The sequence below is a fragment of the Notamacropus eugenii genome, chromosome 2 (genome assembly GCF_028372415.1).
Source record: "Notamacropus eugenii isolate mMacEug1 chromosome 2, mMacEug1.pri_v2, whole genome shotgun sequence".
Classification (NCBI taxonomy): domain Eukaryota; kingdom Metazoa; phylum Chordata; class Mammalia; order Diprotodontia; family Macropodidae; genus Notamacropus; species Notamacropus eugenii.
The window spans coordinates 368,174,138-368,201,937 of NC_092873.1; the positions used below are offsets into that span (position 1 = coordinate 368,174,138).

The 27,800-nt window shown below is 37.9% G+C and overlaps 1 protein-coding gene across 13 annotated transcripts in view; it reads left to right on the plus strand.

The window, feature by feature from the left end:
- Window positions 1-27,800, plus strand: part of ANKFN1 (ankyrin repeat and fibronectin type III domain containing 1) — a 556,807-nt gene that overhangs the window by 317,422 nt on the left and 211,585 nt on the right. Inside the window, exon 1 of one of the 13 annotated variants that reach the window (XM_072646767.1) lies at window positions 243-419. The exons of the other annotated variants lie outside the window; for them this stretch is intronic. The gene's annotated coding sequence lies outside the window, so the exon portion shown is untranslated. Of the gene's footprint in view, window positions 1-242; window positions 420-27,800 lie in introns of those variants that run through there. 13 annotated transcript variants of the gene reach the window in all.

Here is a 27,800-nt window from a genome sequence, read left to right on the forward strand (position 1 = left end):
TGTGCTGACTCCATCAAGGACCAGAACACTGCAGGGCCTTGTCAACGAGAACAACAGGCACTCAAAAGAGATTGGCCTAGCAACTGATGTGGGGAACAAAATGAAAGCAGAATGCAGATTGTACAGAATGTGACATGAAGTTGAATGGGTAGCCCACTGAGTTAATCATGTTAATAGATCAGGAACTATTTCACAGACAAACCCTTTGGATGGACAATAAGCGTGGACAAAAACTAAACAGGAGGAAGAGAGTGGGCTAGATTGCATTTTGGAAAATTGTGCAGCACTTTTAATGACACCAATCTGGTATCTACCACTTCCCACCGTTTCTTTGCCATAAGTCTACTTTCTGATCAAGAAACTTGGACATTATCCTTGATACTTGAACTCTACTCCTGGTTCCCTCCAAGCTCTGACAGGTACAGTTTCCATGCTGTTCTTTTTTCCCTTCCCTTCTCCCCATCCCCCTCCTTCAGCATTAGCGTAGTGCCTGGTACATTGAAGTGCTTAATAGATGTTCTATGTAAGTAAATTTCTATCTTCCTAACACCAACACAAGTGGCAGCTATAGGGAGCAAGAAGGGACCTCAGAAGTCATTTAGCTTAACAACATCTTTTTAAGGAAGAGGAAACTGGGACCCGGAGAGGTTAAATGACTTTTCCAAGGTCACACAGGGAATAAGCACCAGAAGTGGAACCTCAGACTCCAGACCCACTGTACCATGTTGCCTCACCCAAATTTCAAATTGCCCCAAGGTCAATGAAGAAACACAGTGCATGTATAAATAGAGCACAGCATGTTGACAACAAGGTCTTAACACAAAGATGGTCTAAAGTATATCATATAAGCAACTTAAATATTGAAAATATTAGAATGTAAAGTCATCAAGGGGAAAAACTAGTTTTGTCTTTCTCTGTATCCTCTGTACTTAGTACAGGGTCTGACACATAGGGAAGTGTTTCATTAATACTTTGTTGATTGCTTAATTGCTTGATCAAAAGAAAAAGTGAGCCCATCATAAAGTGACAACAAGAGATAAAGGGTCAATAGCCTATAGCCACAAAAAGACCCTTCAGAAAGAAGGAAAAGACAAGAATCAATCACCATCTGCAGCAATAGGAGCAGAGAACATTTATATCAGTGAAGACCATATACACATTAGAGAATAGATATATAGAAGGATAAGAAGGGCATTAGCTTTATAAGCTTTCTATAGAATAGTACAGTATTTAATCAGTATTTACTGCAATGTGTTGTGCATCCAGAGGCAGAATGGCTCTATGAATGTAAGGTGAGTCTTGGAATCAAGAGGACCTGAGTTTAAGCCCTGCCTCTGATACATATTAACCATATGTGGCTACTAGCCATGATCTCCCAGTTTCCCCTAGGCAGCTCACAATTCTTAAGTAAAACATATAGGTATGCATAGAACATGGACTATGGTTACAGATGAGTTGTCAGTCTTCACAGGTAGAAGAATCATCCACACTTGAGAGTCCTCTACATAGATGTAATCATACGTCTGGACTAGAAAACAAAAAGCATTGTTCCTATCGAGGACATGATATCACTGACAACATAACCATATCCATGGCATAGCTGGTCACATTATCAAGGATTTACGTTATTAGAGAAGCCCAGATATAAGGAGTCTAACATTAGAGTATGAACTTGAACTTCATGTATATGACTATGTCCTTTCTTGGAAGAAATAGCCACTGCTTCCAGCCACTGGATGCAGATTCTCTCTTTTAGTGAAAATGTCACAACAGTAAGAGAAGGAGTCAGTTCACACTGCACCCAGTTTTCACAAGAAATAGATCTTGTTCACTCACGCTCTGGCAGGAGATGCCCAGAACAGGGTCACCAGGAGCATGAGTTCCTGTTTCACAGGACTTCTTAGTCCTTAGGCAGCCATGAAGAAATCCATCATCTGAAGGGGCAGCAAGAATGGGCTTTGTGGATTGAATCAAAAGTTCAAACTTAGACTTTTACCTGAAAAACAGCTGAGGTTAGCACATGACCAGCTCTGAACTTAAAGATAAGGAGCTAATAACCTTTCCCAAATAGGAGGTTTGGGCCATAAATATATTGGGCCAAGCTGTCTTTGTCACAAGGCTCCTGCCTTGCTCTTATTCTTTGCTTGTTGGTCACATGACAACTCCATTGTTAGCACACTTATCTGCCTAATAACATTCCGAGTGCAGTTTGAAAAATGGGCATTAGACAGTGCTTAAATCTCTTCCCATATGATAATGCTCCATGATTAAATTCAAGGCTAATTAATTTAAATTTAATCCAATCCAACAAAAATTTAAGTAGAGAGACAGTAAGACATAAGCAGAGAGAACACAGACCTAGGTTTCATATCCTACCTCTGAAACTTACTAGCTGTCCTTGGGACAGAACTGCCCTTAACCTGTCTAAAGACTCAGTTGTTTCATCTGTTAAATAAGGATGGACTAAATGGTCCTGGAGACCTTTCGGCTTTAAATGTATGATCATATATGTGGCATATAGGTAGCACAGTGAATAGAGTGCTACTCTTGAAGTCAGGAAGACTTCAAAAAGTCAAACTTTAACTTCAGAATTAAAATCCTGGCTTAGACTTTCACAGCTCTGTGACCTTGGGACAATTGACTTAACCTCTCTCTGCATCCTTTTCCCCATCTATAAAATGGAGTTGATAATAGCACCTACCTTCCAATGTTGTTGTGAGAAGCAAATGAGTTAGCATATGTAAAGTGCTTTGCAAGTCCTAAAGCGCAGTATGAAGAAAGAGAAAGAGGAGGAGGAGAAAGAGGACTGGGAGGAGGATGGGAAGGGAAGGAGGGAGAGGAGAGAAAAAGAAAAGAGAAGGAGGAGGAGAAGAAGAGGAAGAAAAAAAGGAGAAAGGAAGGAAGGAAGGAAGGAAGGAAGGAAGGAAGGAAGGAAGGAAGGAAGGAAGGAAGGAAGGAAGGAAGGAAGGAAGGAAGGGAGGGAGGGAGGAAGGAAGGAAGGAAGAAAAGGAGAAAGAAAGAAAGGAAGAAAGAGAAAGAAAGGCATCAAGGTCCTTTAAGAAGAAGAAGGAGAACAAGAAGGAGGAGAAGAGGAAGAGGAAGAGAAGGAGAAGGAAAGAGAAAGGAGATTACCTACTTTGTGCAAGTCAGGAGAAAGTAAAACCAACATGAAGCAAATATTCAGAATATAATGATTCCTTGCAGAAGCTTGAGCCAATCATCCCTCAGTCCATAGCCTAGCTTCGAGGTATAGTAGATACATTATAGATAGTTAAACTTGGAATCAAGAAACACATGGATTCAACTTACTGTGTGAACATGGGTAAATCATACAACCTCTCTCAATCTCAGTTTACTCAACTGTAGAATGGAATTAAGCAAAGCCATCCCTCTTAAGGTCATTGTGAGGTCCAAATGCAAAGGGCTTTGGAAACTGCAAAGGACTCCACAAATGTCAGCTCTCCTCATGATATTATTAGAATAAGCATTATTATCTTGTTTTCATTGTTTTATTAATTGCATCCAGATAAAAATGTTCCTAGTATGTCATTTCCCTGTTATTCTTACATATTCAGTGTTCTGCAGGCTGTTACACAGATGGATAAAATAACTGCTTTTTATAATTGAATAAAAGTGTTGGCATGCAAGTTCGTCCTCTGTAGAGTCACTGAGAGCATCTCAGGGCAACTAGAGCTGCAGCCAGGATGAAAGAAATGATATATACCTCAACCTTTCCCCATAAAGTTTTGATTTCCTCCTCTAAGTCGATGATTTTTGAAGGTTTTTCATTCCATGAAACTGGGAGAGTGAGCATGAGTATTTAGTGTGGTGATATCCATCAAAAACATTGTTCTCAAATTTTTATGGATTAATGTTATGTCTGGGCTATTGTGGACAAGTTTGGTCTGTGATAATGGTCTATTTCCAGTGGAGTCCATTTCTTGAATTCTCAAGAATATTTTGATATCTGTATTTGTGGTATGAATATTTATCGTCTGTAAATTTATTAAAAAATAGCCTCTGATGTATCATGTTTTACAAAGCATTCAGTAGGTGCTAAATTTTTGCAACCTGTTGTAATGGTTATACGGTTTCTATTATTTCCTTGAATAATTATCATTGATCACTAAATCTGGTCTCCTTATGTATCACTCTTTTGTAACTTCTGGTAACAATTCCATGTTCCTGAACTGCCATCAGTTTCTATAAATAAATTTGCATCATTCAGCTATTTGAGACATCTTAGGCAACACATGGTTGAGTTGATGTAGATATAGGATGTCAATGCCTATTCAAGGTGGGGTAGGGGTTCTAAATGTTGAGGGATGCTTAAGTGTAACATGTATAGATATCTCCCCCTCCAAGAAAGACTTCATTTTCTGCCTTGAGAACAGAAGGGCCCTGGCTGGACCCTTGTTTTTTGCTCATCTGTCTCCAAAAGAGATATCAGAATATATCAGACTAGACTCATATGTATCTTTCCCCCTAAAATATAGCTGATTTAGAAGTATAAAAGTTTCATGGGGGAGTTATCCCTAAGAATAATCCTTAGCTTACAATTGCCAATTTTATGCCCTCCCACCAAGCATTAGTGACACAAAAGACCACCCACAAATAGTGAATTTTGAGTAAACATATTTATCCAAGAAAACACCAAACAGAAATCAGAGAAGTTTAGAATTTATTAGAATATTAGAGCTCTAAATATTAGAATATTCCAAAGAAGAACATTCAAGAAGGAATAAGCTCTTTAGCCAGGAGTGAGCTTTAGTTTTTACTCATATCAAGACAGAGGTGTTAATTCATCGAAAGAAAAGTTTCTAAAATTTCTAGAGAGGCAAACTGAAAATTGAGGACATGTTGCAGAGTCAGCTTCCCCTATACATCTGCAGCTTCCAAAGTCCTTCTTTCTCACCATCTGTCTCTCCTAAAGAGTTACTGTGATCATCCATGTGTCTCTCCCAACACTCTGCCACCAAGTCTTCCTGTTGCACAGGTATACAATGACATCTCAGCATTCTCTCCACTAATTAGGAGTCACATCTCATTCTGAGTACCAATAAAACCCAAAATGCCCCAGGCTCAGTTGGAAGCCTAATTACATAGACATTGTCTATGGGTGGCTTTTTGATTCTGTGCGTTTGTCCTTCGTTGCCGAAGAAGACAATGCCATCAGAGAAATGATGACATGACTTGCACTTGACTTTGTTTTGAGTGAGGGAGGGCTGTACCGGTCACCAGCCTCACTTCTTCTCCACAGCCATCTAAATCCAGTGACCAGATACTCATCAGGATGACTGGAGATGACCCAGGATGAGGCAACTGGGGTTAAGTGACTTGCCCAAGGTCGCACAGCTAGTGAGTGTCAAGTGTCTGAAGTGAGATTTGAACTCAGGTCCTCCTGACTCCTGCAGTGGAGCTTTTTGATTCTACTCTTTAATCAAAGCCATTTCATAGCTCCATCCCAAGTAAAACACCTCCAGTTAGAGTGCACTTAACAAATACAATGGTGTGTACCCATTGTCAGCCTTTACTACATTTGTTCCATGAGTATTTCTGTACATTTGAAACCTGCTTGCTATGTGTTATAATCTTCTAAAAATCCTTCTTTTTGATGAAATACTGTGAATCTTTCTGCAGCTGCCTTAAGGCAATGTCATTAATAATATATAGGGTTTTGTATAGGTACACTTCAAATTTTCTATTTTGTTGTACCAAAAGTGCACATGGAGGTTGATATTGTATGGGTGATCATTGTTCTGAATGCGCTTCCTGTTTTGAGTTTTGATTTCAAAATGTCAGAAAGTATCATAATTATGGCAACCCAGTGCATATTAAAACAAAACATCTTGGGGTTCCTTAAAAATTAGATTTGTGATCCTACATTTGTTATCTTTAGATGGATCTTGAAAGGACTATCCCTACCACTTGTGTCTCTAAGGAAATAAATGCTTTGACTTCTTAAAAAAAAAGTGGTGACGTGTATCTTTTCACACGTGGGGAAATTCTCTAGTTTTTACATCAGAAGGAAGATACTGTGTTTGCATGCATCTTCTTAAAGTATGTAGCATCTTGAATCCCTTAGAAATTAATCAGTGCCTCAGAATTGTGAGAACATTTTGCATTGCTCCCAATAAATGTATTGATACTCCCACATACATACAACATTCTACATTCCAGTCAAACTGGCTCCCTTGCTATTCTCTAGACATGATATTCCATCTCCCATCTCCAAGCCTTTGTATAGGCTATCAACCATGCCTGATATTCTCTCCATCTTCTCTTCTGCCTCTTAGAAGGCCCTGCTCCCCTTAAAGCTCAATTCAAATGCCACCTTCCACAAGAGATTTTTCCTGATATTTTTAAAAACAATTTGAACATGTTCAGAGGAGCCAGGGAGTTGCTTGCCAACCAGACTAGGCAGCTTAGCAGTATTGTTGGCTTCTAACGCTCAGTGGTGGTTGCTACTTTCTTTTCTGTGCATTGTTTCAGGCTCTGGGCAGAGAACAAGCTCTGAGCCAGACCTCTGAGGTTACCATGTGGTGAGGCAAGCACTGGCAGCCACAAAGGGTGAAAACCACTCTTTGGGAGATGCTAGTGGCTTAACTATTTCTTTGACTCATTGGTGTTGATAAGCACAAAGCATGAGGGCCAGACTAGCCCACATTGTTTTCCTGTCGGTGGTTAGGATTCTGTTCATCTGAAAACTATCCCTTATCTCCCAAGAATCTTTCCCTCCTCTTTCTGGGAATGAACAGAAGGTTGTCACAGAAGTTCTTCCCATTTCTGCTGGGCTAAAAGTCTACACAGGAGGATTATCATTTAATTCTTAACTATTCAACTGGCAGTCAACATAGGATAGAAGATGAAGGGCTGGCCTGGAGCCCAGGAAGACACGGGTTCAAATTCTATCTCTGACACATGCTGGCTATGTGTCTCTGGATAAGTTACTTAATGTTTCAGTGTTCCAGGCAATTCTCTAAAACTATAGTTCCAGAAAAGATGCTTACCTGAATTGGCAGACAGAATTTCATTTCTAGGAACTCTACACTAGTTAGATCACATATCCACAATCTCTGTAATAATAATTATTATTATTACTAATATTATATGTAAATACATGCATATATTCAACCCAAATCATTATTTTTGTTCTTAATTTTGCAAGTCTTAGAACTTTTTAATTAATCTGAGCTTCCCATTACATATCTCCCCATTGAGTATTTTTTTTAAATCCTTCATCTTGACATAGTTCAGCAAAACAATTCGTACCTTACCTATGTCAAAAAAAAATGTATCTTAAAATCATTTTCATGCTGGTAGAGGAGATAATGACATAATTGTTTTCCTTGACTTAAGTGTGATATTAGACCTAATCTCCTTGTCACCTATCAGTAAAATGGGGTCAAGGTCCCTAACACAAAAGCATACAAATGTTTGCCCTGCCTCTGGAGGTCTGAATCAGTCTGATACATCCTCCTGCCTAGAGCCAAATGTTGGGCTGGAAGAGCTCTGCTGGCTCCATAGTTTGGTAAGCATATGCTGAAAAAGAATTGGTATCCTTCAATAAATGTGCATGCAATATGTGATCAACCTTCTACTCCATCAGATTCCATATTCCCATAATGAAATGCCTCCTTTGCCTCATTCTCAATTTCACCATTTTTCTGATTATCGACAAGTCAGCCTTCTTGATGAAGCTGCCTGAACCCTTTTAGCTTCTGCCTAAACTCAGTCTGAAGTCTCTTTCTGTTATAGGTAAATAAGGATATTGAAGGGGACCAGACCTCTCATTTCATTGCCATAGGGCAATCCTGATGAGGAAACTTTCTCTATCTGTGCAGGTCAATACCTTCTCTGAATTCTTAATTTGTCATAGACCCATTTGGCAATATGGTGAAGCATAAAAACTCAGAATAATGTTCTAAAATACATAGAAATATGAAGGAAATTGATTGTCAAAATACTTATCAAAATATTTTAATTCATTGACCCCAGGTTAAGAACCACTGTTTAGAAAGTTGTCTAGTGCTCTGAAAGGATGAGTGACTGCCAGAGTCACACAGTCAGTATGTGTCAGCGGTGGCATTTGAACCTAGGTCACACTGTTTTCTGGGGCAGTTCTCTGTCTCCTATACCACATCATCATTCATGTCTTAGATAAATAATACTTCAGAAATTGTAGAAATCATGGAGACAGAGTGATTCAATGAAAAAAAGTATTAGATCCTAGATCAGAGAGTGTTGGGGTCAAATACTACTCAGATACTTACTACATTGTGACATCTGGCATGTCACATGCCTGGACCTCCGTTCCCTCATCTGTAAAATGAGAATGTTGGACTTCATAACTTCTCATGTCCCTTCTGGTTCTAAATAGATGATTATAGGATTTGTAGATTGAGAGGAACATAATACTTAACTGAGCGTCTTGCTTAGAGATGAAGAAACTAGGAACCAGAGAATGGCTTGCCTAATATACAGGCACTCTGACTCCAGATCCAATGTTCTGTCAATGGTCTGCATCCTTGGTTTGTCACAGGCATTCTGATACTTCATTTTTTTTAAATTGTGGAATAGATTTATGTGGAATTTTCATCTATATCTAGCACCTATTTTTATGCATAGTGTGAAAGACTAAATAACACTTGGAAGGGGGAGAGAAAGAAGGGAGAATGGAATGGTAGATAGAATGCTGAATTTGAAGTCAAAAAGACCTAGGTTCAAATGCTGTCTCAGACATTTTCTAGCTGTCAAACTTCTCTGGGTCTCAGTTTCCTCATATATAATACTAATAGATAGCATTTATATAGCATGTTAAGTTTTGCCAAGCACTTTACATATGGTATCTCATTTGAGTCACACAGCAACCCTGGAAGATGAATGTAATTATTTCCCCCATTTTATAGATGAGAAAATAGGCTCAGAAGAGTTAAATGGTTTTCCAGGGTCACATAGTTAACAAGTCTTTGAAGCAGAATTCAAACTTAGGTGTTCTTGATTCTTGAGTCTAGGGACTGTCCCTATCTAGCTGAAAAAATCTGCACAATGAGGGAGTTGGACTCCATTATTTGTAAGAGCTCTGACAGCTTTAAATCTTTAAACCTATAGCTTCAATCCTATAGGTATTCACTGTGGGCAAAACACTCTAGTAGTAAAAAAGATGCATAAATATGGATAATATTTATAACAATTCATAATAATATAAAATATGCATAAATATTTATACAAATTAGAATTGATGACTTCATTGGGATGAACAAATGAACTGTCATGAGAGGTTCAAAGGGGTTCAATTCCAGGTGGGGGAAAAGTGAAGAAGGAAGGAAATCCAATTTTATTCAGATGTTTAGTAAGTGTCTAATATGTGCCAGGCATTGCACTAAGAGCTGGAGATATAAAGACAAAGATTAAAGTAGAGCCTTCCCTTCAAGAGTGCACATTCTGCTGATAAGAATGAATGAATGAATGAATGAATGAATGAATGAATGAAAGAATGAATGAATGAATGATGCATCACCTGTTAGACATTTGCTATGTTCCAGATACCAGGAATACAAAGAAAAATAAAGGCAGTCCTTAGTTTTCAAGGAGCTCAGATTCTAATGGGGGAAATTGATGATCTCAGCTTCAGGGCAGATGATAAAAGTCCCAAAGTCCTTAGGGCACAACAGCAAAGCAGATGGTGCATACTGATAAATAATGCAAATTTATATGTAGTAGTTTGGATGGAGGTACTAATGACTTAAAGAATGCCAGAATGGCCTTTTTTTAAAGGCAGAGCTGGAGAAGAACCTTGAAGGAAACTGGGGATTCCAAGTAACATAGGTGAGGAAGGAGAATACTCCAGACATGGCGATTAGACCATATAAAAAGCAAGGAGTCAGAACATGGAATATCATATCTAGGCAAATCAAATGAGCCAGTCTGGATGAAACATAGTGTGCTTGAGAGGGAATAGTATGAAATTAGTCTTGAAAGATACAGCCAGTCTTTGAAGGGTTTTAAGTGTTCACAGAAGAGTTAATATTTTATCCCAGAGGTGACCAGTAGAAACATGACCAGAGGAGTGTCATGGTTGGGCCTGTGCTTTAGGAATATCATTTTGGATACTGCCACCAAGATTCCAGAGATTCTAGAGTGAATCATTCAACTGCCAAACAACAGTGCTCTTACCTGTGAAAAATGATGACAGTATTGCTTGCTCTCTGGTGATTATAGTTTATCTTGATTTAGTTTGGTTTCTTGAGAGTAATTGGCATTAAGGATCAAGGATCATACATATAAAGGATCATAGGATCATAGAATTAAAACTGGGAAGAACTTTATGGCTCATCTGGTCCAACCCCTTCATTTTTGCAGATGAGGTAACTGGGACCCAGTTTCACACAGGTAGTAAATTTCGCATTTGAATTCAGGTGCTCTATCTCTGAACTAAGTACCCCTTCCAGTATACAGCATTTGTTGTCACCTGAAGAACAAGAACATGAGAATATAAGTTTGCAAATAATCCAACCTCCAAATCTAAAGATGCAGCAAGATCAGGAGATGGGCAAATCCAGCAGCCTTTGGGATTTTTTTTAAGCATCTCAAGTTATTTTTCAGAAGTTCTGGTTTGGCAAATTCCAAAACTCATTTTGCCAAGTTCTTCTTTCCCCCTTAATTTTTAAGCCCATGTGTATTTTAAGGGAAATTTAATCCGCATGTTTCTGTTTCCTTTACACTTAACTCATAAAAATGGCTTGTCAGAGCTATGTGGTGTCCAAGAAGTCTTTGGAGCCTTTATAATGATATTTTTGAACCTTTCCCCCCTCCCTCCCTTGGAAACAGGAAATTGTGTTTCACTGAAAGCAAATGAATCAAACAGCAAAAGACTCAAATTCAGTATTGATAGTTCAGACACATGAGTTTAAAGGTCCATATGCTTGGAAAAACAGGCGCTTCTACTGTTGCTCTATCCCAAGATCCTTAGGGGGCAAAGAAAGAGAGGTTACTACACACCAATGACTTTTGAAAGACACAGTGTTGTCTCTCAATACCTACATCTGTGGAGAGTGTCATAAACTCAGAGTGCCCAGCCTACTTCTGTCCCTCCATTGTGAGATCTTAACACCTTTACTTGAAATTTGGGGATTTCTATTCCTCCACCTAGGACAGAGTTAGATGCCCTTAGAGCACCTGAAAGTAAATAATCCCTGGGTTCTTTCAGCTTTCTGGCAGAATATCAACATATAGAGGGACTATATAGTCCTCCAGTGCTAAGAATGAAATGGTTGATAGAGTCTATAATGGTCTATATAAAGTCAAAGAGGCAGGATATGGGTATCATGTGTCCACATGTAGCCCACAACACTCCTGAGTACAGCCTAAACCAGATTTAAATGTAATTAGGAAATATTCAACTAAATAAAAATGTAATAAAAGATAGATAACATTAATATGTGGTTTTCTAAATCAATAATCAGCATCCCCGTTTCTATTTGAGTTTGATACCACTGATCTAGACCAATAACTGGACTCAACACTTGCCTGCAAAGACATTGTCCAGTAATTCATCTGGCCCACTTCTATTTTACATGTGAGGAAACTGATCCTTAAAAAGGTTAAGTGACTTCCCTAGGGTGACACAGTCAGTGTGGCCTGGCCTCCAGAGACTCTGGCCTACACCAGGAATATCAAGTGATTTGTCCTAGATCACATGGTTAATAAGTAGTAGAAAGACAAAACTCATGCTTGGCATTCAGTATGAATGAAGACTGTGAAAGTTAGATCTCCCAATACTGTGAGTCTTGGGAGTTTGGAAGCAGAGATGTTAGAAAAGAAATCTGAACCTGTGTTAACTTCAAACCCAATGCTCTTTCCAGTCTGTCCTCCTATGTTTGAATTGTAGTCTTGACCATCACTGGTTGTGTCACCTTCTCTGAATCATTTAACTTCCTTGGAGCCTTGGTCTCCTTTGTTTCCTTACCTGCTTGCTGCTTCGCATATCCAACATTGCATCTTGCCAACTCAACCCCAACCTAACTTTGCAGCCTTGTTATATCACTCCCATCATATCCTCTTCACTCCAGCCAAGATGTCCACCTTCCTTGTCACACATGACATTCCACCTCCTGTTTCCATGACTTTGCATGACAGGAATACAGACTTTCCTTATCTCTGACCTGATAAAGTCCAAGGCTCCACTCGAGTGCCATCTTCTCCATGAGGTCTTTCTTGATCCCAACAGACACTAGTACCTTTTCCCCAAAATTACTTTTGATATATAGTTTGGGTGTATGTGTGTATAATAGTATTATATTATTACATATAATCATATATCAATTATATTATACTTTATAACATATTTTATTATGTTATTATACTTTGTATACTATATTGCCAGTTATGATATATTATGATTTTTATTGTATATAATTATTGTATGTTGTATCTTTATATGTTTACATGTTTTTCCCCCTTAGAGAACATAAGCTCCTTGAATCTCATTTTTTGTCTCTGTATCTCCACCACCTAGCACAAAACCTACACATAGTAGGAACTTAAATGTTTGTGGATTGACTGCTCAGTAAAATGAGGATACTATCTTCACTGCCTGATCTCACATCACTTCCCTGTAATGAGGAGCATAAATGTGATCAGTGGGATAGCAATAGAATGTTGGACCACTGAGCATGTCCCTGGCCATACTTCATGAATGACACTTCATGAATCCTTCCCTGCTGAAAGATACCTGCTCTAGAAGCACTGAAGCACTGGTCTTCATGAATAGGACCATCAAGAACTATTTACTTTCAGAACAAAGGCAGTACGGACTGATGGAAAGAACATTGAATTAGAAGTCATACACACTCTAATGATGTGCCTTTGAGCAGATGGGATAATTTCATTGAACTTTGGCTTTCTTCTACGTAAAAAGATAGATAGCAATATTCATACTAGAAAGTTATATGTAAAGGACTATATCAAATTGTTAGTAGAGATAGTAGCAAAGAAGAGGCCCACTAATCTTTCGACAGAGGGATTTGGGGCCAGGTATGGAAAAAGCAGGTTGAGTATCAGTTGAGGACAATACATTGTTTCCTCCATATTTTCATAAAATTGCTTTGCATTCTAAAAGGGAACATTAGCTTTTGTGTTACTCCTCCTAGAAAGAACCTAGAAGGAAATTTAATTATACCTCCTGCAAGATGGCTTTTAAAAGTGGAAGCAAGGGACAAGATTATATTTGGCTCTAATAAAATCCAGTAGCCATCCCCAGCCTCACTCAAAAATGGCAGTCTATATTGTCAGTGTCTCATCTCTATGATGTGGAACCATCCTGGTGTCTTCCCTCTGATCTTTAGATGCCTTTGAGTATATACTCTTAGCCTCTACATTCACCAGTGTCAATTGACCAGGTTCACTTGGAACGTCCATCTGCTTCCAGAAAAAGAGAATCCCTGACTGTATCTCCAAGACATCAAAAGAAGGAGAAACAACCCATCAATCCAGTTATTTGATATTATGCAAACTTCACACACACACACACACACACACACACACACACACACATACTTTTTAACTGGTCTCTGTTACATCATCATGCACAGACAATTTAGAAAGAGGTAGAATAATGTAATATTGTTTTTAAGTCTAGGCTACCTACCACCCTGGAGAAGCACTTTGACATAATAAATGGAGATATTGACTTAGTCAAAAACACCTGGATTCACAGCCTGCCTCTGACATTAACAGGGTATCCAAGGCAAGACTATTTAACCTCTCTAAGCTGCTGTTTTCTTTTATGTAAAATGAGGACAATAATTGTTATAATGCCTACTTCACAGAGTTGTTGTTGGGCTCAGACGACAAGGCATCATGCACATTTCATCCAAAGCATCAGGTAAACATCTGCCATTAGTTTTAGCTGTGTGACTCTGGGCAAGTCCCTTTACTTATGTGGGTGGGTCTCACATTCTTTCCTTCATAAAATAAGAGAGTTGGAATTGAAGGGCTCGAAGAACCCTTCAGTACTAGCATTTTGTGATTCCACGAATCTGCTCAGAAAACAAATTTAAAAAGCAAATAAAAACCTATATGCAAAAAGCACTGCTTGCTTTTGCAAGCACGAGATGGATATATAATAATTTACATTTTTGAAATACTTTACAATTTGCAGAGACTTTTACAAGTGTTATCTCACTTAATCCTCATAACAACCCTGGAAGGTATATACTCTTATTTATCTCATTTTACAAAGAAGGAAACTGAGTCAGGCACAGGTTACATGACTTATTCCAGAGTTACACAGCTACTGTCTTAAGGCTTGATTTGAGCTCGGGTTTTTCTGATTCCAGGCTTAGCATTGTATACATTTTGCCATTTAGCTTTCTATATGCTATAATGAATACTGTGAATCTGAGCTAAGCATCTCTTTTCTTCTGATGAAAATTGGGCAGCATCTTCACCTCATCACCAGAAAACAATATAAAAATAACCCTCATGTTCTCTCCTTGGTGTTAGCAGTGATTACTAGAGATCTTACTGCTTATTAGTAACCTTTATCTTGGCCTGCACTAAGGCATGTTCTTGCTTTTTGGCCAGAGAGATAATGAACTTTAGGATTGGTTGCTCTATTTCCATCCTTCCTTGTGTCATAAATGAAAGCTGGGGTGACTTCTAGGGAGAAACAACTCCTCCTAAATTTGGAGTTACTCTCCATAAAACTTAGACTAAGTCTTAGGGAATCTGAATGAAGCTATGGTCTACACCTACAGTAACTAAATGGTTCTGAGCACCATTCCAACTATAACTTTTGCTCAAACTAACCAGGCCAGTCCAGCTATACAGAAGCTCAGCCAGCAGACTTTGGAGTTCTCTGTCTATGTCACTACTAATGGACCACTGTGTATGGGTATGTAGTGCTTGAAGTGACTTGGCTGAAATTCAATTCAGCAAATGTTATCGTGTCTACTGTGTTCAAAGGACTGTACTGGGTAAAATACAAATTTTTCACTGAGATACAGGCTCTCCTTTCATCAAACTTATGTTCTAGTATATAAAATAATACATAAATGTTTATGGAAGAAATAAAGTTCAGATCTAGGGGAAAAGTTTGCTTCTCTCCTTGGTGCTGACAGACCAATGGGAAGGTTGATAATGAGCAGATGGCTCTGTAGGAATCAGGTAAATCTTACTAAAGGAGGGAGAGAGCCATTCTCAGCTATAGGAAATTAATTGAATGAGAGAAGGCAAGGAGGGGGGAAAATGTGAAATATGTAGGAAATTAAGTCAGGTTTGACTGGAACATAGAGCATACAGAGAAGGGTATTATGGAATAAACTTAGAAAGATAGGAAAGTGCCAGATTGTGATAGAACTTGAATATTAAGGACAAGAGTTTAAACTTTCCAGCCTTACATGATAACACTCTCTCTCCTTCATTCTGTAATCCAGCCAAATTGACCTTCTCTCTGTTTCTCACCCAAGATTCTCCTTCTCCTCTCAGTAGGTCTTTGCACTGGTCATTCTATATACTTGAAATGTCCTTCTTCTCTACATTAGGTCTGCTTCATGAAATTCTCTCCTTTTCCTTTAAGATGCAGCTCAGACACCATCTTCTGCATGAAGTTTTTTCCAATCATCTGCTCCCTCCTCCCCTGCTAGCGTCTTCCCTCCCAAACTACATTGCATTTAATGACTTCATATTTCTTTGAATCTGTTTACTTTATGCTTGGTACCTTCAAAGTCTTAGGCCAGTCTTAAATTTTAATAGCTACTTAAAGTCATTAACATTTTAGGCTGGCCTAAGACTTTGGGGACACCCTGCATTCACACTGTATACATTTATATATGGGCTTATTTTCTCTCCCATTAGAATATCAAGCTCTTTGTGAGTAGGAATATTTTAGTCCTTGTATTTGTAACCCTAGCACCAAGCATGGTTTCTGGCACATAATAGGTAATTAATAAATGCTTACTGATTGATTAAATGACCCACAATGGGTCAATAGAAGGTTGAGGGCAAGGACAGTTTTGGTTTTGTCTTTGTATTTCCAATGGCTTATACATATCTAGCATATAATAAGAGCTTAATAAATGATTTTTGATTGATGCTTTCAGAGACATTCTAAACTTCTGACATTGACATCAAAGAAGAGACCCACTGCGATCCTTGTTTTTTTTTTTTTCTGTTGGTGATGCTATTAGAGACAAAATCTTGGTCTAATTGTTCTTTGAGTCTCATGGGAGACAGTGGTCACATGATCATGTTCTTATATAAGACCAGCATTGAGGTAGTTTTTGTTGTTTCGTTTTGTTTTCAAAGCACTTGGAATTAAGGTTCAAAATTAATCTGTCTTACTCAACATTTTACTCTTTAAGGGTTAGCAAGATAATAATGATGGTAACAGTAGCAGACATTGATGTCCTGTTTGCCATTTGCAATGTGTTTTGTATCCATTCTCTCATTTGGATGCCCATCAAAGCCCCATGAGGTGGTTTCTCTAGATGTTAACATCCTCATTCTTATAGATGAAAAAGTTTAAACTCACTGTAGCCTTACTGACTCAATAATCTAACACATATCAATATCCATCCAAAACTGTGGTGCCCAGCACTGCATACACTTCTCCATATGTGGTCTGGCCAAGGCACAGTAGAATGGGACGATTGCTTCCTCATTCATGAAATAGAGCACAGTGAATTCTATCCACCACACTAATGTATATCGCCATTCTGGGCTTTAGGAAGAGCAAATATGAGGCTGTTCATTGTGATTGTCTTGGGGGTGAGAGTTGAAAAAAGGTACAAATAATCAGTAGCCCTTTCTGTAATCTAAACATGTGAAATCAGACTTTGATTCTTTGTCACAGCCATTATTAATTGATAGAACTTATGTTATGCCAACCCATAACAAGGTGGCCAGTCCAATGCTTTGGTTTAACAACAACTTCCAGCCTCTTTCCTCCATTTTTGTATTTATGTTGAATGTATTTTGTATTTACTCCCTTTATGTATGCTGGTCCACCCTCCCCAAGGAAAAACTATAAGCTTCTTGAAAGCAGGGGCTGTTTTTATTTTTATTTTTTTCCCTTCAGTATCTAGAACAGTTTCTGGAACATGGTATATTTATCAAGGCAATAAACATTTAAGTACTTTGTGACAGGTACTATGCCAAGTACTAGTGATAGAAGTTTAAGGAAAAAGAAAGACAATTCTTGACCTCAAGGAGTACTCTAATAGAGAAAGATGGTGCACAAAAGTGAGCTGAAAACTCTGAGTGAGACAAAAGATACAGAGAGGGAGGAAGGCACTCACCCATGTGACAATAGGGTATCCAAGTACAGAAAGTCAGAAGTACAGCCAGGAAAGGAATAAAGGTTGGCCCCAGAAGGAACTCACTAATGAGAGAAGGTGGCTAGAAGGTGGAAAGATGTTGCAATTTGCAGAGGCTTCAGACACACGGAAGCTGAGGTCTGGTGACACTGATCATCGGATGTAATGCTTATTAAAAACATGTTGAATTCAATTGAATTGTTGCCCAATAGGTTGGTATTTTCTGTAACCATGTTTCCCTTGTTGTTCCTAACTTTGCATTGTCTCAGTATCTGAAGGTATCCTTCATGATATCCTCAAAACATTTCTTCTATCTTAGTCAACAACACTACAGATTATCATAGATCAGAATTTACCAGGAAGGAGCAAGCTAAGAGTGACAGTTGCTCATTCCGGAATTCCAATTTTTTTTGATCCCTGATACCTGCTGCTTGAATTTTCTGCTATAAATTCACGTGTCTCCTTGGACCCCTACAAGCTTCATACCCATTGATCTTCACTAGAAGTAGCTAGGTGGCACAGTGGTTGATCCACTGTGCCTGGAATCAAGAATTCCTAAGTTCAAATTTGCCCTCCAACAGTGACTAGCGTGAGACCCTGGGCAAGTCACTTGACTTCTGTCTTCTTCAATTTCCTCAATTATAAAATGGAGATCATAACAGCCCCTACTTTCACAGGGGTGTTGTGTGGATCCAATGAGGTAATATTTTTAGGAGCTTAATAAAAGCTTGTTTCCTTCCTTCTTGCTCAGTTGGGACTTTTCTTGGTGATCATCCACTTGAGGCTTTACAATTTGATTGCTCACCTGAACCTTTGCATTGTTCCAGTGCCACAATGTCTGAGACAAGTGTAGGTAGCCTCATACACAGCTGATAAGTGTAGCATATTTAAGTTGAAGAAGAAAGAATCTACTCTTGGGCCAAATCTGCCAGAGAAACATTTTCTCTTAATGGTACAAGCATTCTCTTTGGAAAGTGAGATTTCTGACCAAGAGAATTCCTCCTGCTAAATTAGATAAGTTTCTCTCTCCCCTCAAAGTTTCCAACTCACATTTTATAGTAACAATGAAACCGAAGACGAAGAAATTCCACAGCATCAATAAAACAAACGTATGTAGTTTCAGTTAAAGGTTTTAGAATTATTAAGCAAAGAGGTCATTATTAACGGGAGCACACATCCTTACTGAATATTTGCAGTGATCCCTTCTTTCAGTTTGGTCAAAAGTATGCAAAAGGGACACCTCTCTTGATTTCATTAACAAAAAGACATTCCAATTCTGAGTTTAATCAGAATAAACAAGACATTCTCACTCTTAGTTTGGTCATCACCAATTCCATCTATTGATCGAACTACAAGTTCTGTCTTGGGGGATTGAATTGTTCTCTAAAATTAAGTCTACTATTCTAAGAAGATGGATTATTCCTTGGATTCAAAGGAGACAAGGGAAATAAGAAAAGCAGACTAAAGACACCATAATACCATTAATTCTTAATATTCATGGCACGTAAAGAAGTCATGGTGCTATAAACTTCTGCGGAATCACAGATTCTCATCATTGTAAGGGATTTCAGAGATCACCTATTGTTAATATTATTGGTTTAATTTTATGGTGCCTTTTTCAAGTGTTTATAAATTTTTAGCCAGATGCAAATGTAAAGGCCCTCTAGTCTACCTTCTTCATTTTATTAATTTTTTAATCCAGTTTTTAAAAAATTTTCAGGTCCACATTCTCTCCTTTTTATCTCCCTCTCTCTACTCCCACCCCATTAAGAAAGTAAGGAAAATGACCCCATTACAAATATGTATAATCAGGAAAAACAGATTTCTACACTGGCCATGTCAGGTTACATATTTTTCCCTAAAACTCATTTAATTTTTTCATTAAGAATTTAAATGTTTTCCTATTTGGTGGATATACATGTAACATTGATCTTAATTTATTGTTTGTGGTACCTTTCAGCAAAATATAGTTTTCCTGTTTATATTTTTAATTAGGTCTTTTTTTGCTGTTACTATGTCTAAGGTCATGATTGCTACCTCTGACTTTTTTTCCTTCAGTTAAACCATAATAGATTCCATACCAGTCCATGTTTTCACTTTCCATTTATCTTTCCTTTCAAGGGTGTTTATTATGAACAATATATTGTTGGATTCTAGTCTTCTATTTTTTATTATTTATAAACATATATTTTGTATATTTGTAAATTTATATTTATTATATATATTGATTTATTATATATATTTTGCTTTTCTCTTCTGTCTCAGGGAGGAGATCATCCATTCACATTCACAGTTATGATTGCCAATTTTTATTTCTCTCCATACTATTATCTTTTTGCTGTCTCTTTTTTTGCTCTGTTTTTTCTTTAAGAATTTGTTTTGTTTCTTACTAATTCATCTTGTATTCTACCTTCCCTTTTCCCACCCCCTTTCCCTCTTGTTTCTCTGTTGAGTGAAATGTATTTCTGTACCCAATTGATATGTGTGTCTGTGTCTGTGTATTTTTCCTTCCTTTGACCTGTCTAGATGAAAATGATGTTTGTGTTGTCTATTCTTCTGACTCCCTCTTCCTTGTTGTCTACTTGCACAATCTAATTATGAAAGATAATTTCCCCCATTCTGCCTCTCTCTTTTTACCCTACTGCTAGAATATACCTCTTCTCTTCCTTTTCATTCTTTCTTTAAGATCATCAAAACATAGCAGAATCACTTGCAGGTCCTCTGTCTAATTAGAAAATCTCTATGACTCTTTATGATAATGAGAGAGTTCTGAGAGGATACTTGCATGATCTCCCTGTGTAAGAATATGAGCAGTTTCTCCTTGTTTTGTCCGTTATAATTGCCAACTCATATTTGCCTTTATATTCTTCTTTTGACTTTTATATATGTAATGTTAAAGTTTCTATGTAGCTCTGGTCTTCTTATCAGAAATGCTTTCAAGCTCTCTCTTTCATAACAAGTTAATTTTTCCCCTGTTGGATTATATTCACTTTTGATGGTTAAGTTATTCTTAATTGTAAGCCTGGATATTTTGACTTCTGGAATATAGTATTCCAAGTTCTCCACTTCTTAACATTGGTGGCTGCTAAATCTTGTGTAATCCTAACTGTGACTACTTAGTACTTGAATATTTTCTTTCTAGTTGCTTGTGGTATTTTTTTTCTTTGACCTGAGAGCACTAAACTTTGTCTATACTGTTACTAAGAGTTTTCAACTGGCATTTCTTTCAGGAAATAAGTGTTTTTTTGTTATTTCCTATTTCCACTTTCACCTCTGGTTATGAGATCTCAGAATTTTTCTTTCATGATTTCTTGAAATATGATGTCTAGGCTTTTCTTGTCATGACTTTTAGATAGTCTAGTGATTTTTTTTCCTTGATCTATGCTCCAACTCAATGTTGTGTTTTTTTCTATGAAGATTCATTGCATTTTCTTCTATTTTTCCAGTCTTTTGGCTGCATTTTAGTATTTTTTAATAGCTGGTGGCATCATTAGCTTCTATTTGATCCATTTTAATTTTCAGGGAGCAAAATTTTGTACTTCTTATTCAAAACTGCTAAATCTCTTTCCATATTTTTCTTTCATAGCTCTCATTTCTCTTCTCATTTCTTTTCCCTCTGCCATTCTCCTTGCACAAAATAACTTTTCATTGCATTTATATGCCACATGTTGTCCCACTCAATTGTCTAAAAGTCTATCAAAGGCACTCCCTTGGATTTTGGTTGCCTAAAAATGCCTAACTTAATCTAATTATTCAAATATATGCCTTTGGTTTGAGTAGTATGCCTAGATGACTAGTAAAACATGAACACATTGGTAGGGGTCTCCTGAGATGTGATTTGAAGAATATTCCAATTCACAAAGCTTAGAAACCTTGTACTTAATTTCTGGAGACCCTGGTGCAAGGACCCCAATTACTCCAGTAAGGTGCTAGTAACTTAATTTAAATAATCAGATGACCTTTTCTAGTCTCACTGTGAGTTTGAATGAATTCATGGCTGTTTTTCAGCTAATTTGACTCTAATCCAGTCAGCTAAAGTAGCCATACTTCTTTCCTCCACAAGCCACAAATTGGGCACTTTGAATAAATATTAGGTCTGTTTCTAAGTGATTTTCTCCTATAGCATATTTAGAAAAAGAAGAGAACAAATAACATATTGTTTTGTCTTTTAATTTTTCTCAATTGGATTTAAGAAGTTAATTGAGTTTTAGAGGCAGGCTGTCAGAAAAACTTATCATCTCCCAAATAGCATTCAGGAAGAAAAGGGCAAGTGGTCTGGTACCTAACATGTAAAGACTGGCTGATGAGGTGCTTAGGACCTGACATCCTCTTGCCATCTTCCTTCTGACAATTCATCCCAGTTTCAGCTCTCATTTGAAACCCAGAACAGATTGCCTTGCTTACCATGACTAGACCAAGTTGCCCCCACTGAAGCTCTTTTCAATTTGTTTTGAACACAAAGTCTAACTCCCTCCTTTAAAAAAGAAAATTTAAAAAATCCTAGGTGAATGGAGGAGTGAGACACTGAGCTTCTAATTCCATTCAACTCATTTTGTGTTCCTGAGAGGTTCATCCTGTGGGGTTGACAATGAATACCAGGAAGAAATTACTTTTGTCACTTGGCATACATGCCTGCCAAAATAGCACAACTCCACCATAATTGTACCTGCTCTGAAGGGATCAGAGAAGGGCCCAGGAAGACTCAAGTAGGAGAAATGATCCAGGAGACAGATGACACACAGAAATAGGTAGGGGAGGTAAAGCTGGGCAAAAACTGGAAGGGAAGATGAAGTAAAAAAGAAACAACATTAAAAACCCATAGAGATGAATCTTTATTTTTAAAATTGAGTGGCCAGATCTTTTAACCTTTTTCTTCTTCTTTCAATCTATGTAATCTCTGCTTTTTCCTTTTATCTTTTTTTTATTTCCTCAAGTAGATTACATGACTCCTGGCTGCCTAAGCTCTAGGTCAGATGCATGTTACTTAAACAGAATAAACCCGAACTAGCTTTTTCAGGGGAAAGAATAAAAAATCCCTAAAAATCTCTGTGACTGATAAATAATTTTAAAGTAAAGTAAAGTAAAGTAACCTTAGCAGTGAAAACTTTCCTCGATAATTTGGGATGGATTCTTAATTACTGCCTCTCATGGTACCCCATAGGTAATTATTTATTTTTTGTAAGATTGATTATTACCTCACTGATTGCATCACTTTGGAAGGGTAAATATTATTAATTTTCTCACCTCTCCTCTACCAGAAACTTTAATCTTGTGACAGTGAAAAGTCACTGAGACTCCTGCTGTATTCAGCTTTGAAAGCCTGGAGTGAATGCAGAAGTATGGAGCTAAGGAGAGTTTATTTTTTTTCACCTGCATTGCTTGTGATGCGTTGCTTAGGCAAGAAAGATAAACTGCTTGGCCAGAGCGAAAGTCTCAACAACAGATACAGTTATTAGAAGAGCATCTTAAAATGAACAGAGGAAGTTTTCTGTTATGGAATCAGTTTATACTGCAATTAACAAAGGGCAAAGGGACTCTTTCTGAAATTTTGGCTCGGGAGCCCAGAATTTCAGTCATTGCCTCTAGTTCAAACCTAACCCAAAATAGTCCAAGAAAAGTTTGTGAAAAAAAAAAATCTCACTTGGCATCCAGGGGAAAAAAGAAGGGAGGAGGGGAGTGGAAGAGGATGGGGAGGAATTTCTTTTATGACTTGAGTGACCAGGAAAGCTACCAGGATTGCTCATGCAAATCGCCACCCACTGAGTAAAGATTCCTAGTATAATCAGAAACAAGCTGACACTCCTATGCGATATTGTAACGGCCTAAAAAAGTCCCGGCCCCACCACTGGAAACAGTCTGTGGGCTTTGTCCTAGGAAGACCTTGAAGATTTGGGGCCTCATTATGAAACAAGGCATAACAACATGAGCCCAAAAGAGGGTGTTTCTGAAAACACATTTGGAGAAAGCAGATTTCAATATATTTTGGGAAAAAGAGAAGGAATTCACAAGTTCCAGAATCCAAGGATTTGTCTAGGGTCAAGGAATAGTGGACCAGAGACAAAGAGAACTTTACTAGGTCAGTCTGTGACATTGGCGGTAAGGTGCTCCATTTGCCAAAAGCTTAACTTACATTTTGCTTAGAGAGAGGCCAGAAAAACTTTCTACACTACACACAGCTTTCACAAGTGTTAGGAATAGAGACCTACTGTGTCACTACCTAGCAACTTCCCTTCCCCACTCATGTAGAGACAACTGAGACTAGTCTTTAGTGCTTTGTAAAAAGTATAAATACCACCCAAGCAGGCTGGTCGCTGGAGGGGGAGAGGGCTTCTCCGCCAAAGATCTGTTTATTTTGCAGTCAACAAAGGGTAAAGAAGCCCTTGCTGAAATGTTTGTTTGGAAATCTGGAATTTAACCATATACCACTAGTCTTGGTCATTTTGTTTTATAAGATGACAGGCAGAGAATGATGGAAACTCAGTGGTTCTGAGAAGGTTGGTGATTTGTTTGTTTTCTTACAATACATTTCGTTAACACATTTGTCACCCTGACCAGGGTTTGGTGTTAGGAACACAGTTAACTCTTATGTATTATCTATTGCTTCCCCTAAAGGGTCCCTGGATGTTCAGAATGAACCAAATAACAGCTGCACTGTTGCTCTTGACAATTTCATTATTCCAATGATATTGAGCTGGGTAATTCATTTCCAGAGCCTGGCAATATCTCCTGATCTGGCTAATGGCTTGGATGTAATTTTGCAAGCTTTTGAAAATGAATATCTCCCCTTGTATTGGGTTTTGCCCTAATATGGGGAACAATGATTGTTGCCATTAGGAAACAACTTTGTAGCTCTCAGCTTTTTACAGCAGGTTGCCTCCCCAACCACAAAGGCAGGAAACATTAGTGACTGGTATGATAAGCTATATGTAGTTCACTCTTGTCCTTAGCAGCAATATTTTTTTTTTAATATTAACCTTCAGATGACCAAGCTCTCTCCTCTCTTACCTAACCTTATGAAAGTTGGAAAGTTATCCAAAAGTTCCTTGGGGTTTTCAAGGTATCATACAGCGTAATATTTGCCCTCAATATGTTTACCAATTTGTGTATTGAGAAGGAGGAACTGCTTGTGTAATAATTGTACATGTGTGCCATAAAACACCCAGCCCATGCCTTTTTTTGGAAGTTGGGGTAGGAGGAGTATAAAATGTTTCTTTTCACTACTCACTTCACTATTCACTATTCTTATTCTCATTCCACCTTAATCCACCTTTTCCCAAGCTTCATCAACAGAAAATAAAATTAAGTCAGATACCCAGTTCCCAGACAGTTCTCCATTCAGCACCCACCTAGATTCTTTTGGAAGAATCTGCATTCTGATGGTTCCACTTGAGTTACTAAATTTAACAATTGGTAGTCCTTCCATGCTTTTCTTCTTTTCTCACTCTTTTCTACTCATTATGGGTGGCAATCAGTTGTCACCACTGAAATAAAATATGAAGATACTAAAAATAATGATGGTCCCATTCTTTATGCCTCTGAGCTCTTGTTTCCATCCTAACATAATAGATCTGTCATATTTTACAATTGAAATCCATTTGGCAATATTTTGGTAGAGTCAGGAGAATGGTGACTGATTAGGAGATGAAATGAATATGTATTCTATATTTTGATGTCCTTACAATGGGCATCATTAAGAGACATGGTCTTGTATTTTACCAGTCAAGAAATTATTTCCTTAAAAGGTTGAGAGTCTTACCTCTGAACAAGCTAGCATTCTTTTCGTTGTTTGGGAGCATTTGAATCGTTGAGTTCATGTCTTCGACCTTACTTACTGAACATTCAACTTCACTGACTTTTTAATTGCTATCCCTTCTGTTCAAGGGACTATTGTAGGTATTGGTGCAAGGCAGTGGGTTCCCAGCTGTTTTTCAACACTTTATCCTCTACTGATTTCTTTTACTTCTTGCAATTTTCATGCCCCTTCTCTAATTTCTGCAGGGCATATTTTTTTTTCTTTTTGAATACTACAGGACTCCCATAGACATATGATTATAATCTCATCAACAATCCATTGATTCTAGACTCAGGAGCATGGTGGAGCCAGCTCATTCTGGCTCACAAGAGTTGATTGTTAAATTTGCAGTTGTTAGCATTTGCACTTCAGAAATCAGCATGATACAAATCAGGGATTGATTTATTATTTTGTTGATTGCCTAGACATAAGAAAGTGATGGAGAATATTTTTAAAATGCAGATTAAAAGTATGTTGTAAGAACATTTTGTTTTCCAAGAAATCCAGGTGTTAAACATTAATCAGTACTCCTCCTGATTCTAGTTCTTGTCTTATGTTAAGTTCAACATAAGAGTCTACCCACATTAGGGGCCTTTCTTACTTTCTTTAACATAACTTAGATGCCAGTGGAGCACAAAAGCTTTCCATTGGTTATATCTACTTGCAGTATCTGACCAGCCCATTTTTCCTCCCAGTTTTACATTTCTTTGATAACATCTTTTATATCATTTCAGTGTAATTACTTGTGATTTTTTTAAATTATGTTTCAGCCTGCCCATCCCCTCCATGCCTCTTTCCATCACCCTCAACTTCAATGAAAGAAAATTGAAATTGAAATTGATTTTGTGTTGAGATTTCCTTGAGAATTTTGCCTTAAAAGAGCAACACCAAAAATCAAACCCTTAACATAATTGGACACACAAGTTCAAGGTTGAGACTCAGTCGTTGGTGAAGGATTTTTCATTATAAGCAAAGGATTACCCTGGGAAAGTTTTAGATGAAAAGTGTTCTGGATAGAAGGTAGTCTGTCCAAGAATCCCTGTGATCAAACAGGTTATAAGCCATACCTCAGTCTCCATTTGAGAGGTGTCACTGATTTTAAGCATTATTTATTATTTTGACAAAAGCCCAGAATAGCAAAATAATTTGCATAATCCCCTGGATTTTGTTTTAAGGAAAATTGACCTGGGCTCTTTACTTCTTGCCAAACTTCCCCAAATTTGACCTTCTACCTCATATTCTCCATGCCTTTGTATCAGCTGTATCTTGTATCAAGAACATAGTCTCTGTTCTTCTCTATTTCTTACAATCCTTAGCTTTTTTTTTCAAGGTTAAAATCAATTGCCACCTCTTTCAGGAAGTCTTTACTGATTCCCTTCTGCATCCCTCCTACCCCTAACATGTGTGCACAAATAATGTGCTACTTAACTATTTGTGGACAACTATTTGTCGATCTCCATCACAGAATGTAAACTTTTCACATAGAGGTTCTTAGTAATTTTCTTGAATTATATTGGAGAACTGTGTGAACATTACTACATATTGACAGATAAAATGAACCCCACATGCTGCTTTGTTTTGTTTGTTTTATACAAAGGACCTATTGACATGAAGCTAAATGACACAATAGATAGAGTTCTTTCAGGTGACCAATAGAATTTCTTCTATTTCCACTTTGGCTCTGGTTCTAACAGCCCTGGGAAATTTTCTTTTAAGATTATTGAAATAAATGTCTGGGTTCTCTCTGTCTCTCTCTGTCTCTCTCTGTCTCTCTCTGTCTGTCTGTCTCTGTCTGTGTCTCTCTCTCTCTCTCTCTCTCTCTCTCTCTCTCTCTCTCTCTCTCTCTCTCTCTCTCTCTCTCATCATGGCATTTAGATAGTCCAATGAATTTTAAATTTTTTCTCCTTGCTCTGTTTTCTAGGTCATGGCTGTTGTTTTGTTGTTTCCTAAGGAATGCCTTAGATTTTCTTTTTCAGCCTTATGACTTTGTTTTATATTTGTTGTTGCCTCTTGGAGTCATTGGATTCTATTTGGTCTATTCCACTTTTCAGGGAGTTTGTTGCTTGGGCAAGGCTTTATACTTCTTGTGCCAAGCCATTAATTCCCTTTCCAATTCTTTCTTCCATATTTCTAATTTTTTTTTCCAATTTTTTTCCTCAAGTACTCTTATTCCATTTATAAAGGCATTTTTAACTGTTTTTTTCACTCTTGCTTCATCCCTTCCAAGAATTCTAGTTCCATTTTTGCCAAAGTTGTTTTTCTCAGAGGCTTTGCTTGTAGATGTTTGGGAGTCATCAGTTTCTCCTGGGTTTGTGTCTTGAGCTTATTTGCCATCATAATAGCTCTTTATGATGGGGTTCGGTTTTTGTTTGCTCATTCTTCCAACCTACTTCCTGACATAGGACTTGAGGTTAGGGCTGGGTTCTGTGGCACTTCTGGAAGGAAGGTCTAGGCTGAACCTGCTGTTGCTTTTTTTTTGGGGGGGGGGGGGAAGGGGAACAGTGATTGAATATTGTGTTATTCTAGGATCTCAGTGACAAGCTGGGGACTTGTAAACTTTCAGGGCTCCCAAAGTAGTCTTATTCAGAGCAAAGTCTGCTACCAGCCAGGTCTGAGTGCTGCAAGTTTCTGACCCAGGTTTGCATCTGTGCAGCTAGACCCAGCCCCTATTGACCAGCTGGAAAGCTCTG